The sequence below is a fragment of the Eschrichtius robustus genome, chromosome 12 (genome assembly GCF_028021215.1).
Source record: "Eschrichtius robustus isolate mEscRob2 chromosome 12, mEscRob2.pri, whole genome shotgun sequence".
NCBI lineage: Eukaryota > Metazoa > Chordata > Mammalia > Artiodactyla > Eschrichtiidae > Eschrichtius > Eschrichtius robustus.
This window is the reverse complement of record NC_090835.1, coordinates 46127430-46141286: the sequence shown is the minus strand read 5'-3', so window position 1 is coordinate 46141286 and position 13857 is coordinate 46127430. Positions and strand designations below refer to the sequence as shown.

At 47.0% G+C, this 13857-nt stretch overlaps 1 protein-coding gene across 3 annotated transcripts in view; it reads right to left on the bottom strand.

Moving 5' to 3' along the window:
- Positions 1-13857, bottom strand: part of TRAK1 (trafficking kinesin protein 1) — a 101780-nt gene that overhangs the window by 70470 nt on the left and 17453 nt on the right. For all 3 annotated transcript variants that reach the window (XM_068558237.1, XM_068558238.1, XM_068558239.1), the window contains exon 2: positions 4845-5039. The gene's annotated coding sequence lies outside the window, so the exon portion shown is untranslated. The remainder of the gene's footprint in view (positions 1-4844; positions 5040-13857) is intronic.

Here is a 13857-nt window from a genome sequence, read left to right as displayed (position 1 = left end):
TAGCCAGAAAACCTCAGCTGGAACTCAAACAAGTCAAGCTCATGAAAGATTACAGGTACATACCAGGCACTCAATAAATACTTGTTGACTGATTCATTAATAATACTTTACAGCAAAAGCAATCAGTGAGATGATATCTTGAAACTCTTATTTGCTTCATAACCTTCTCTTCTTAGGAAAAGGATTGTTCCAGATAAACTCAGAGGTGAAGTTGTCAGCAGATCATTTGCACTTGAGACAGAGAGAGATTTCTTCTCTTGTCCAAGGCTCCTTAACCGAAAAGTTAACAAAAAGCACTGCCCTTAGAAAAGGCACCAGAAGGAGCCGTAACTACCTACATACCAGCACAGCAACCCTCATGGCTGGTGTCCACTGAACGTTATGAGATTAGAAAAATCTACAGCACACAGAGTCATCTCCACTTGAGTTCAGGGAAGCATAACCTATAGACCACAGGACGCAGGGGCAAAAATCACAGGGAAGAAGGAAACTTCATCTTGAAATTAAGCTACATCGGGCTAAGTTTCACTTGGGACAGTGACCTTGAGTGAAAGAAAATGAATTTTGAATATGTCAGACACATTTTTGTAAATAAATAAGCTACTGCCATATTCTAAAGCTGAGGGTTTGCTTTTTTCACGTTTACTAGATGTGTTTTATTCCTAAACTAGAATTTTTTTCTTATTTAGCTTCTCTGAGAGAATGGCTAATTAAGACATAAAGTGAGACCAGACAACCTAGGTTTGAAACTCAGCACCCCACCTTACGAGCTGTGTGATTTGGGGCAAGCTCCTTAACTTCCCTGAGCCTCAATATCCTCATCTGTAGAACAGGGATAGCAAGACTATTTTATTCAGAGGTCACTGTGAGAATTAAACGAGATACTTGTAAAGCATTAAAAACAGTGCCTGGGGGCTTCCTTGGTGGCGCAGTGGTTATGAATCCTCCTGCCAATGCAGGGGACACGGGTTCGAGCCCTGGTCCGGGAAGATCCCGCATGCCGTGGAGCAACTAAGGCCATGCGCCACAACTACTGAGCCTGAGCTCTAGAGCCCGCGAGACACAACTACTGAGCCCATGCACCACAACTACTGAAGCCCGCGCGCCGACAGCCCGTGCTCCGCAACAGGAGAAGACACCACAACGAGAAGCCCACGCGCTGCAACTAGAGAAAGCCCACGTGCAGCAACAAAGACCAACACAGCCAAAAATAATAAATAAAATAAAACAGTGCCTGGCACACAGTAAGACTATCCTTTCTTCCTGTTGCACCATCGAATTCTAAATGCTCCATATTTATGGGTACATTTCCTGTGTGGGTCATTTTCATTTTCTGTGTTTCTCAGACTCAACGGGAGTGAAAATCCACTTGACTGTTGAAATCTGCCTGAAAAGGTCATTCTACCACCTGGTAAAGGTGGAAACCCAAAGCTTTCTTGCCTCTTCTTAACAAGCCAGGTGAGGGCCAGATTTAAAAGGCAAAGCATCGTTTCTCTCCTCTGGGGGATGACATGTAGGAAAGGGAGATGAGTTTTATCCCACCTCCTGACACCCAAGGTGTCCACTCTGATCTGTGTAGCAATGGTGTAGGTGACCCTCTTGTCCAATGGTTCTCACCTCGGGGAGTGTATCAGAACCCCCTGGGGAACCACTTACCCTGATTCCCAAAGAGAACCACTGCCCTGATTGATGCAGAAAATAAATCTAAAATGAAAGGAAGGTTTACGTTGTCTTCCTACACACCTCACAACTGATTCAATACACTGGTGAGTCACAGTGGTGTGAACCATGGCATGTCCTGGGTTACACGTGTAAACAAACAGATGAAATCCAAAAAGGACACCAGGTACAGAGCAGGGCTCCTAACCTATGCTTCCACCGACCCCTGGGCCGGTCTGGCAAGGCTCACAGACCCCTCCTCAGAAGAAAGATTTAGAGACATAAAATAAAATACAAAGGACTACAAAGGAAACCAATTGTATTACAAGGCAGTTATTAAAACTTCAAAAAGAAGTCTGCGATATAAGTGCCTCTTTATCAATGCACATTAAATAACAAGATCAGCACATCTAATAATGAATGCAATTTCAAAGCAGTGATGAGTAAAGATCTTATTTCTTCTGTATCTGCCTCTTCTGTAGCATGACATGAAAATATCTGTGATTTCTACTGGTGACAAAGTCACAGGCCCTGGTAATACCACTGTGCTTTGTTTTTTCTATGTTCATAATGAAAGTAAATGCTGCATTTCAGTTAGAAGTTTATGAAATTAAGGATGTAATTTTTTTTCCTTTACAAGTTAACAGAACTCCAGTTTCTCTCTACAGACCCTTTGGGGGTCCCAGGACCTCAGTTTGAAAGCCCTGCTCTAGAGAGTGCTGTATTTAAGTTAAGAGTTAATGCTTGATCATTCATTTAATTGATATTTAGCAAATACCCACTTTGCTCTAAGCGCAGGTACCACAGAAGAAAATACAGAATTAAGGTTAGACTTGAAGGCAACCATGCTCTAAGAACTTTCGGAATCTCTGCTCAATGTTTATTTTGGTTTTCTAATTTTATTATAATTTGTGTTATGCACTGCCAAATCCACCAGGATTTTTTCTCTCTCTCTCCTTTAAGTATATCACTAGAAGCAAAACAAACAAACAATAACAAGCCACAATGTCTGTTCAAGTATACTGTTAAAAGGATTTTAGAAGCTATAGATCAGTGCTATGGAATAAATACTATGAGCCCTCCACACCTCAATTTCCTTGATAATAAAATCAGCCTGGCCCAAACTGTAGACATTTTACAGGGATGAGATGAGCCAATTCATATGAAAGGTCTCTGACAACAGTGAAGTCTTATCCTTGGGTGGTGTTCCAATCATACTGTGAATGTAAGTGATTAATCAGTGTATGTGTGAAGGACCCGGGAGCTTCCCTCAGTAGAAATGGCCAAGCGGAGTCCTGCAGAATCATAGGAGGGTCTGTTAAGGAAGAGTAAGTAACACACAGGGATTTCTGGAAAAATAACTGTGCTGTGAATTCTACTGTGAAGCAGTCTGGAGAAACCAAATACGAAACCTACCAGGGAGGTCACCCAGGACGCGGTTTTCCACACAATACCACATCTCCCTGGGCATACAGATACCGTGAGCAAACAAAAGTGACTTGTAATGAGCCTCCTCTAGGCTACAAGATACAACTGGAAGTTCTGAAGCGTCAACCTGACCATTAGTTCAAGTCTAATGTGCTTCATATCTGCCCTGGTGTAGACTATTCTATTTTTACTCCTATCAAAACTGATCGTCTGCAGTGCTCACAAAGAGACTGTAGGGTTTGCATGAAGTATAAAAACACAGGCCAATTTAAACAAAATTCCTTCCTTGCTAATATCTAATAGAGAAAATGTGAAAATAGCCCAGATACAAGCTAAAGAAGAAACTTACAAGTTTGACTTGTTTATTATTAATGATTTCACAAATTCAAGAATATTGGAGATTGGTTTGTATTGGCAAAAATAATTACAGAAAATTTTACAGATGCACAATAAGCTGCGGTTTTTTTTTTCTTTTTTTTCTCACTTTTTAAAATTTATCTGTTTATTTATTTATTTGAATAAGTTGGTTTTGAACCAAGTTATCTCTAAGTAGAAGAAGGATTGTTGTACTCTTTTATCTTTTTTAAAGGTGATGCAATGATACATGGATATGTAAATGATGTCACTTCCAAAGTGACATCACTAATTTAGACTAGGTTCAAATTAACTTGAATTTTAAGTCAGGAGGGTCAAAACAAAAGAGAACTGGTCTTACCAATCTCACGGGGCTGCCATGAATTTCTAAAGAGAAAAATTACATCAAAATTACATCTTGAGTGAACATCAGAAGTATCATTGGTATGTTGTAAATCAACTATACCTCAATTTAAAAAAAAAAAAAAGCAATATCACTGGTATGAATTTTTTTAATTATCGTATATTTTTCTAACCTGTAAAAATCAAGTTTCACATCCTTGTCATCACAAACACACTGAAAGAAGCCCCACCTGGTGTACTGCTCACCTTACCAGGTGTCAGCTCTGCAGCCCACGGCAGGACCGCTTTGCTGCTGCAGCAACATCTTGCCTCTCCCAAATAACCAGCTTAGTGGGCTTTCACACAGCAATCAGCAGCCATGAGGTGTCAGGCTATGTCCTATAAATACTGAGCAGCCTAGAGATTCCCAATACCTTGGGTTCTAAATGCAGACAAGCTCCTCCCCAGCACAAGTTTCTAAGGACTCACATGGAAGGAAATGGGAGCTTTTTTTTTTTTTTTTTTGGCCCTGGCTAGGGAAGTCCCTGGGAGCATTTTCTTTTTTTTTTTTTTCATCTGTTTTTTTTTTGTTGTTGTTAGTAAACTTTTATTTATTTAGTTTTTGGAATTTTATTTTTTTATACAGCAGGTTCTTATTAATTATCTATCTTATACATATTAGTGCATATATGTCAATCCCAATCTCCCAATTCATCCCACCATGCACCCCCCTGCCCCACTTTCCCCCCTTGGTGTCCATACGTTTGTTCCCCATATCTGTGACTCCATTTCTGCCCTGCAAACGTGGGAGCATTTTCTATTCTTCAATATGGTTAAGAGAAAGCTGGTTCAAATGAAAACTCATACTTGTCCCCACTACTCTGACATTTCTATCCAGAAGACTCAAAGTCAAGGCCTTTTATGGGGCTAAATCCCACAACCGCATTTCTTCAAGTACTTTCCACAGATGGCAGGCTGCAAGAGGCAGCAGCCAGTACAAGCGCTCACGTGCGGCCACGGCTAAGGAGGACAGGGCATCACGAGAAAGGGGAATCACTCACGGAAGTACTTCAGCGTCTCCTCAATCTGCTCGGTCGTGAGGTCAATGTTGGCATCTGGAGAAATGAGGGGGGTATGGAGCCAGTCGTCGTGGTCATAACCGTAGATGGTGTCAGCTCTTAGCTTGTAATGGGGCAGCTGCTCCTCCAGCAGGCTGATGATCTCAACTTCCGGAAGGTCAGTGCTGTTGCACACGTCTGGAGGGGAGAAGATGGAGAGATGAAAGCCCGACCTGGTGGTGGCCCCGCCGCTGCTAGTGACCTAACCCTGGGGCCTATAGCCAGTGTCTTGGCTACTTACCCGCAGCACAGAGAGGCCAGATGAGGCCACCTCAGAGATCCTTTCCCAATTTAAATTCTACTCTTGAAACTAGGAGTTATGCATGCTTACTGCCAGACCTCCCTGAAATAGTTCCTGCTTGTTTAGCTGCCCACTTTCTGTGAAGTAAAGCCAAAATTCTTGTGCTTTCACCATTTGGGCTAAGTCTTTCTTTCCAACCCTTTCTCTGGCCATTCTCGCAATGACTCTACAATTAAGCCAAACCAGTTATAATTTCACCAATATGTCAAACTTCTTCCTGCCACTATTTTACCATTCAAACCATGTCTCCACATAGATAAGATTTTGCCTTCGTTTAATTCATTCATTCACCTGTTCATCCTCCTGCATTTCCTTCCATCCACTCATCCATCCATCCATCATCATCCAACTATATCCTGAGTCCCACAGTCACAGGAGACACGATGGTAAACGCAACAGTCGTGGTCCTGCCTTTGCAATGCTTGTATCCTCATGGGGCTTCCAGCCATTAAACCAACAAGTGCCCCTCCGTCAAGGCACAGCTTGAATACCACCTCTCCCCCGACAGGATGGTGCTTTGAGCATACCAGGCAGAATTAACCTGTCTTCCTCAGGAAGAATGTGGACACCTTTGCCCAGAAGAAGGGCTATGCCAGAGACTTACCAAAATCCCCATCTCCTTCGTATTTAATAAGAAGGCTGCACGGCAGGCAAAAATATTATGGAATCACAGGTAAAGAGAGTGTTCAGTGGCCAACTTCCCCCCTTCTTGGGCAGGAGCCCAGGGGAAGCACCTGCTAGCCGCCCCCCGCAAACCTCCTACCACCCCACGCTACCCCTTCTTACTTAATTCAACATATAAAGCTTCACTGCAGGACATTTCGACTCAGGAAGTCCACGTGGCTTTTCAAGTGCTTGCGGAAAGAGTTATAAGTGGAAAGTAAAGACATCTCCAATTTTACTTGGAGCTCTGGGGACTGGAGGGGGACATGTGAACGCTCAGGACTCTCTGCCTCATGTGGGAAATGTCACAGCCAGCGCACTTGGCATTTCAGCCAGCCCCCACCAGGCCGGAGCTGCTCGGCCACTCTGCAAAGGTCTGCGGAGAACAGAGTGATGCCCTCCCCTCGGCCAGAGCCAGCAGCCCAACCTCAAGGCAGAAGATGTCTCGTATCTCTTTATCATCTCCCACCAGCGACAAAACACCCTCCAAAAGGCTCCAGCTGAGCTCCTAACTAAGGAAATATTTCCTCGTCTCACAGTCGAGTGGGGAGTAAGTTCCCACAAAGCTCATCTCGAGGTGAGGCCTCACAACCATAAAATGACCAGCATCTGGCTGAGGGGATACAGGGTCAAGGAGGGATGACACCCAAACGATGGCATCTCTTGGCTAAGCACAGATCTGCTCCACAAAAGGCAACGCCAGCCTATCCCTAGGAGAACGGGCAGGGTACCAACACATCCCTGCACGACGCACCCACACGACAGGCTAGAATCTTCTGGTGTCACTGCCATTTGGTGGTAGGAAAGGCAACGGACTCCAAAAAATAAAAATAAAATCCCTTCTAAGAACGCTGTGTCACTTGTGAGCACACTGGCAGCTGCTCAAACGCTAAGACTCCCCTGTCCTTCCAGGTTCCTAGGGCTGAAGGTCAACATATTTACAGTGTGGGTCCTTGTGCCCAAGAGGTATCGTTTTCCTTAAAGCGTATGATGACCAGTGAGATCAAGTATCCAAAGGTGAGGCTGCGTCAAAAAGCCTTTTTAAAAAACTCTGAATATTTGATTTTTCCGTAATGTGACCCGCCATGTAAACATCAGCAAGTTTTCAGAGGCCTGGCAGGCCCAGAGAGTTAGGAGACGATTATAAAGACTGCCCAGGGAGCTCTCCTTGATCCTGGCTGCAGGGCTAGGGGCCCCAAGGTCCCCCTGTGGAGGGGGACACCACCTCTGCCACATGGAGAAGACACATCTGAGGCCTGAGGTTGGGTAAACATAATATGAGAGCCTTTGAGAATTCCCCCGGAATGCTTTCACCGTGCCAAGCACCAAGCCAGGAGCGTTCAGTGCATTCTCTGACCCTCCTGGCAACCCGAGACGTAGATAATATTTGCTCTGACTTATAGGTGAGGAAGCTGAGATTCACAGGAGCTGTGGAATATCCTGTAGGGCAAGGTCACCTGGCTAAATAAGTGGCAGATTGTGTATGAGAAGCCTCAGCCGTCTGACTGTAAGCTGTGCCCTTCCCTCTGCCATCTGCTGCCCATTTCCCAGGCGGGAGCATTAGAAATGCTGGGGGATTCCCAGGCTATTCTCAACGGGAAGTTTTTGTTCTAAACAGGTACAGATTTCGTAAGTATGGTAGAGGTGTCCAGCTAAACACACTGACAAATCAGGGAGGTGTCTGGATGATTTTCCCTTCCAGAGCGTGGGAAGTAGAGCCAAGAACTGAAGTAGCTTGTCTGCGGACCCACCCCCTCCCTTGGCGCCTACTCAAGCTCAGTGCGTGAAAGGGCATTGCTGGCCTCACCTGGAGGAAAGGAACCTTTGAATGCTCTCTACGGTGCTCATTTCTCCACTGCTCCAACTCACACTATTAACAAGCTATACTATGTAGTCTCGGCTAAGTCTCAAATGAAGGGCATCCCCTTCCTGACTGAACCCAGGCCCCGAAAGGTCCACGGCTTCTGGCAGATCGACAGCAACAGCAGCCCGGAACCCACCGACCCCCAGCCTGTCAAACCATCAAAGGCCAGGCTCACCCAGGCAAGTCGGGTGGACTTACACTCAGCATCCCCCCCTTCGCCAATTACAACAGCCCCATGGATGCCGGCTCCATCTGTGAAAGACACTTTTAAAATCACAGTATTGCCCTGCTTTAAAAACCTCCCAGCTCCCTATAAACTGCTTCATGATTCAGCCCGCACTTTCCTAAGACACAGTCTACTGACTGCTTCCCGATATCCAATTTCTGCTTCTTTCTTTCGGTAAAGTCACCCCGAAGGTGTGGCTGGGCACACGGCCACGCAGGTAAAAACTACATTTTCCATCTTTCCTTGAAGTAAGGTCTGTCCATATGCCTGGTTAACAGGATGGAAACAGAACTTCCAAGTCAGACCCTATCCAACTGTCGAAATGCAGAGATGGGGTGGTGCTGGAGCCGCCTTCAACTGTATAAGTAAAGGCAGCACCTAGGAGGTTAGCAGAGCAACCCTGGGTGCCTGGGACAAGCGGATAGCGGCAGCACTCCTGGGCCATCTACCACTTGGACTTTTAAGAGAGAAAGAAATACACATCTACCTTATTAAAGCCAATTCTCGAGTGTCCCTTCAGTGAAGCCACACCAACTTTTTGCCATTCTCCAAACACATTTTGGCACAAACCTTGGTTTGGACACCACCTGTTCTAATTGTCTGGAATGCCCTTCCCTGCCAGCAAACTCCATCGCAAAATATCACTCAAATTCACCCCATATTTCAAGCTTCCCTTGACCTCTCCCCTCTGGCTATGTATTTAGTACAGAGGTTATTTCACTACAATGTTACATGCGTTTTCTAATAGAGAGTCCCTCGGGAGGAGCTCTGAATTACCCCTTAACATCTAACCCAGCCCTCAGCATCACGCTGGGCAACAGGAAGTGCTCAGTAAGCGTTGGATGAATGATGGGAAAAAGGGAGGAAGAATCGGCAACGGGTGGCAAGCCTAGTCGGCCAAACACCCAGCCTTTAGCATGAGGAAGGTGGAGCCATCTAGTGTCCAGGTCTTTTCAAGTCTCACTCAGTATCTTCATCCAGCATGGAGGAAAGTCCCACGGGGAAGTGAATGTCACCTCAACCACTCAGCAAACGCAAATCCAATCCAGTGTCCAGTATTCTTATAGCACCACCCTGGGAGCAGAACGTAAGACCTCTCTTCACCTCTTCAGAGCTATAACCCTTCCTAGCTTTCTCCAAGGCATAAGGTTTGAAGTGGGTCCTCCTATCCGAGGATGGGGGCTTCACCGAGGGCTGTGGGAGGTGGGAGAGGGCCCTGAGGGTCTGGGGCTGTAGGTCCAGCTATGTCCACTCTCCACCTGACTTGGGCTAGATCCATAACCCCAGAGGGGGCTCGAAGGAGGCCCCTCCATCTAAGCATTTGCACTGATGCAAAGGTGACATGCCAGGTTCATGAAACCTGTCAGGCGCCCCAGATGATGCATACATTTTACAGCAGAGACTGCAGCTCTAAATTAGTGTCCAATGTTTAAAAAATCAGAGAATCTCATGCAAAAATACAGATCCCTAGCCTGTTGGAAAAAGCCAGCATATCTAGGACCACACAGTTATAGGCTCTGAGTGGTGGCCACCTCCAGATGGGCGGGGGGTAGCTCCACTGGGGTTTCTGGGCCTTCTGCCTGTACACCGGAGCTGAGGGCGCTGGGCCCAGGAGAACAGAGAGCTGCAAGGGAGAGGAGGACAGTATCCTGAACACTCCCCCAGGCTCCGGAGATCCTAGGAAAAACAGCGGGGGGAGAGGTGAGGATAATAGGAGGGAGAGAGTGCAGTGCTGGACAAAGAGGAAAAGCTTGGCCAGAGAAAATCTGGCAAAATCAAAGTAAGAGAGGAACAGAAGGGCACAGGAAAGGAGGAAGGAGGAAAGCCAGACCCTGAGGCAGGCCAGCCAGCACCACGACTGCCACCTGCTGGCGAGCGCCTGAGGCCCTGGATGCAGCAAGAGCTGCTCCAGAAGTTTGGAGAATGGGCTCCCAGCCCTGGCCCTGCCCCCAACCTCGCCATGTCACCCGCAAGTCACGTCTTGGTTTATCTGGGACTTTGTCTCTCCATCTGTAGAACAAAGGCATCAGGTTGCAGAAAAGCTCTTTCTCCACCCAAAATGTCTCTGAGCCACCAGACCAAGGGCTGTGTCTGGAGGTGGCCGCCACTCCCGGCACATCCTGCCTCCACCGAGGGGGCCCCATAGCACCTGGATATGCCAGACTTCTTCTGAGAGGCCGGGGATCTGTATTTTTACATAAGATTCCCTGATTTTTAAACGTTGGACGCTAGTTGAGAATCCTGTAAATACCTGAGGTCAAATTAAACACGTGTCTCCGGTTTGCACGCTGGGGTTTCCCATCCTGGTGTCTTAACTCTGGGCCTTGGGAGAAGGTTCCAGACTACACTAAAGGTGACAAGCAAAGAACGTGACCCCAGCCTGTGCTTGAAGAAGTTCTGGCTAGGGTCCGTAAGCCCCTGTCATTACCCATTAACCTTGGCAGTGACTGCAAAGCCATACCAATGTCTTAAAGTCTTCACAAGACAAGACAGCTCACGTACTCAGCCGCCTGCAAATCATTCTGTACAGACTTGGAAACGACGCCTTTTTCTTGAGTTATTAGGATTAAAGGGCACGGGCTCAGAGACTCACACACAGGCCATACTGGTGCCAGGGACACACGTGATACGTTGCAACTGGTATCTGCCAGACGTCCTTCTGGAAACTTCTTCTCTATCATAGGGTCACATAGTTAAGAGCCTCACCTAAGCTTCATCGGGGAACTCTGTTAGAATTATTCTCTAGAATACCATAGAAGTTGTGATTTCACCAACTACAAAGGGACCTTTAGAACTAGAAACTACTGGCTCAACCACGTCATTTAATAGAAGAGGGCTGCACTCAGAGAGGCTGAGGAGGTGGCTGAATGTCACAGAGCAGCCAGTAGCAGATGTGAGACCGAGGCACGGTCCGCTGCACGGCCCCCCCACCAGGAGCCTCAGGAAGTGGCAGGACCACCCCGCAGGCTGACATTCTCCACTGTTTGCCCAGCACCCTGCCCGGTAACCAGTAAATGCTCAATACACATTTTGCTGAACGATGCAAACCACTTGTGTCTATTCCTGCATTTCACTTACTCTCACAAACCAGCAGGCAGTGCAGGGTGAAGTGCAGGAACACATTTACAAACCAGGAAACCAAGGTCCCAAAGGTTACACGAGGAGCCCAAGTCATTCCACTAGGAAGTGGCTGAGCCCACTGCACACACACCCCCCCCGCCCCCCGACACCGTCCCCCCAACTCTAATCCACACACGACTCGCTGCTACTCTCTGCGGCCCCTTGAGAGGATCACCTAGGGAAGGAACGTGCAAGCAAGCATTTCTCCTCCCTTCCCTCGTTTGTGGGCATTTCAGCAGAACTGGGGGACCCTCCCGAGAACTGAGCCTGGGGTGATGGCGCCCCGGGGCAGACAGCACTTCTGTAATGGGCTCTTTATATGCTCCTTCGGTTCTACCGCAGACCTTCTGTGCCAGGATCTATGAGGGTGGGATCCAGGAGCTGGCTTTTACACCAAGTTCTCCAGGGGGATCTTGCCCATCAACATTTGAGAGTTGACAGCCCCTTGTGATTTTCATTAACTAAATTTGCTTTCTTTAAAAAAAATTGATGAATAAGGCCTGTGGCTCAACGTTCAAACGGTCTAAAAGGGCAACGTGGTCCCCTCGCCCGTCCCTCCCACGCACCTGCCCTCTCCCCACTTCCACCCGAGACTTCTCAGACCCCTCCCCAGGGCTGGCATGAGCTCACACCCAAGCCAGCCTCTCCCAGCCCTGCCACTTACGGAAGGGGACACTGAGGCCCCGCCAGAGGTGCGGGGACCTGGGTGAGGTCTCGTAGCTGAGCAGTGTTGGGACTGGACGCCAGGACTACTGATGCTTTCCTGTCCCCACCATCCTGAGTTCACCTCCCGACACACTACCTCCTGCTCACATTCCAGCCCCACAAGGACAAGATTTCTCTTCTCTTCCTTGCTCCCTTGCTGTGAGCAGTAACCAGTGTCTCCAGAGACACTCGCATGGAAGCAGAAAGGCCAAGGAAATCAGGATTCAGAGACAGAAACAAAACCTGACACTGGAAGGGCCGTGGCCTTACCTGCCACCAGAAGTGACTCTTTCTAAGAAAAAGGATAAACAATGACCCCGGTTCAGTTCCACACAGATGGGGTGTCAGGTTCTGAGCTGTGGCTTGATCACACACGACACCAGCTCCCTGTGACAGCAGCACAAACGGAGACGGCCAAGCCGCCCAGCGGCCGCCTTCACAAGCAGGGTCTCCAACACGAGGCTAAAGTGCCACCTTGTGCAACTGAATGTGGCCCCGTCCACTCAGACACGCCAGCGTGTTGTGCAACAAGAGGGCAGGAAGAGGCGGGGCAAAGCAAAGTCAGAAGGACCCTGCTATGGAGGCCCCCGGATGTCAAAACTGATTGCAGTGTTTTGCAGAAATAGTGACTCCAATGGGCTTTGCACAGAAATCTACAAAAGCAGACGATACCACACTACAAGATAGATTGATTCTAACACTAAGACATAAAGTTAGAACTGCACAGAAATTTTATTTTAAAAGGAAAAATTAACGTGTTAATTTTAAGAGTTAAACCTGCAGGAAAATGCTCAAAAAATGGGGTGGGGTGGGGTGGATTAATATTCGTTTGAATTTGATCTACTAGGAAATAAATAGAAAAAAATACTTTGGCTTTCCAATTTTCTTGATAATTTCTCTTAAAAGCGTATATATTATATATCTTATAATTATTCAATTACCAGGCAAATATTTTTACATGAAAATAGCCAGTGTCAGTGTGATTGTAATTTATGTGCTCATAGCTGAATTAGTGTTTAGACAGATGGAGCTGGTGGAAATTGGAACGACACTTGCAGTAAACGGTTTGACAGCATGTTTGGAGAACCAAAATTCTGTCATGACCCTCAAACAAGTAATCTCCCATGTGGGATTAAAAATAAGAGGGGAATCCAAAAAATCTGAAGTGCAAAATACATAAGCGTGTTTATAGTACATAACTCTGATAAAGTTAAAAACATGCATAACCAGGTTCCTTGAAAAGTTAAACTGAATTACCATATGATCCAGCAATTCCACTTCCAGGTATATACCCAAAAGAAGTAAAAGCAGGGACTTGACCAGATATTTGTACACCATGTTCATAGTAGCATTATCACAATAGCCAGAAGGTAGAAGCAACCCAAGGGTCCATCAATGGAGGAACAGATAACAAAATGTGGTAGATATGTACAATGGAATATTACTCAGCCTTACAAAGGAAGGAAATTCTGACATAAGCTACAATATGGATGGACCTTGAGGACGTTACACCAAGTGAAACAAGCCAGTCACAAAAGGACAGACACTCTGAATCCTCCTATGGGGGCTGCTAGAGGAGTCAAATTCAGAGACGGAACGCAGAAAGGCAGCTGCCAGGGGCTGGAGGAGGGGGGAAGAGGAATCTGTGTTTAATGGGTACAGTTGCATCTGGGGAAGATGATGAAGTTCTGGAGATTTACAGAGGTGATGTGTGCACAACAAGGTGAAGTGTACACTTAAAAATGGCTAAAATCGGGCTTCCCTGGTGGTGCAGTAGTTAAGAATCCACCTGCCAATTCAAGGGACACAGGTTCAATCCCTGGTCCGGGAAGATCCCACATGCCTCGGAGCAGCTAAGCCCATGCGCCACAACTACTGAGCCTGCACTCTAGAACCCACGAGCCACAACTACTGAGCCCACGTGCCACAACTACTGAAGCCCGTGCGCCTAGGGCCTGTGCTCCACAACGAGAGAAGCCACCGCAATGAGAAGGCCACACACCGCAATGAAGAGTAGCCCCCGCTCGCCACAACTAGAGAAAGCCCGCGTGCAGCAACGAAGACCCGACGCAGCCAA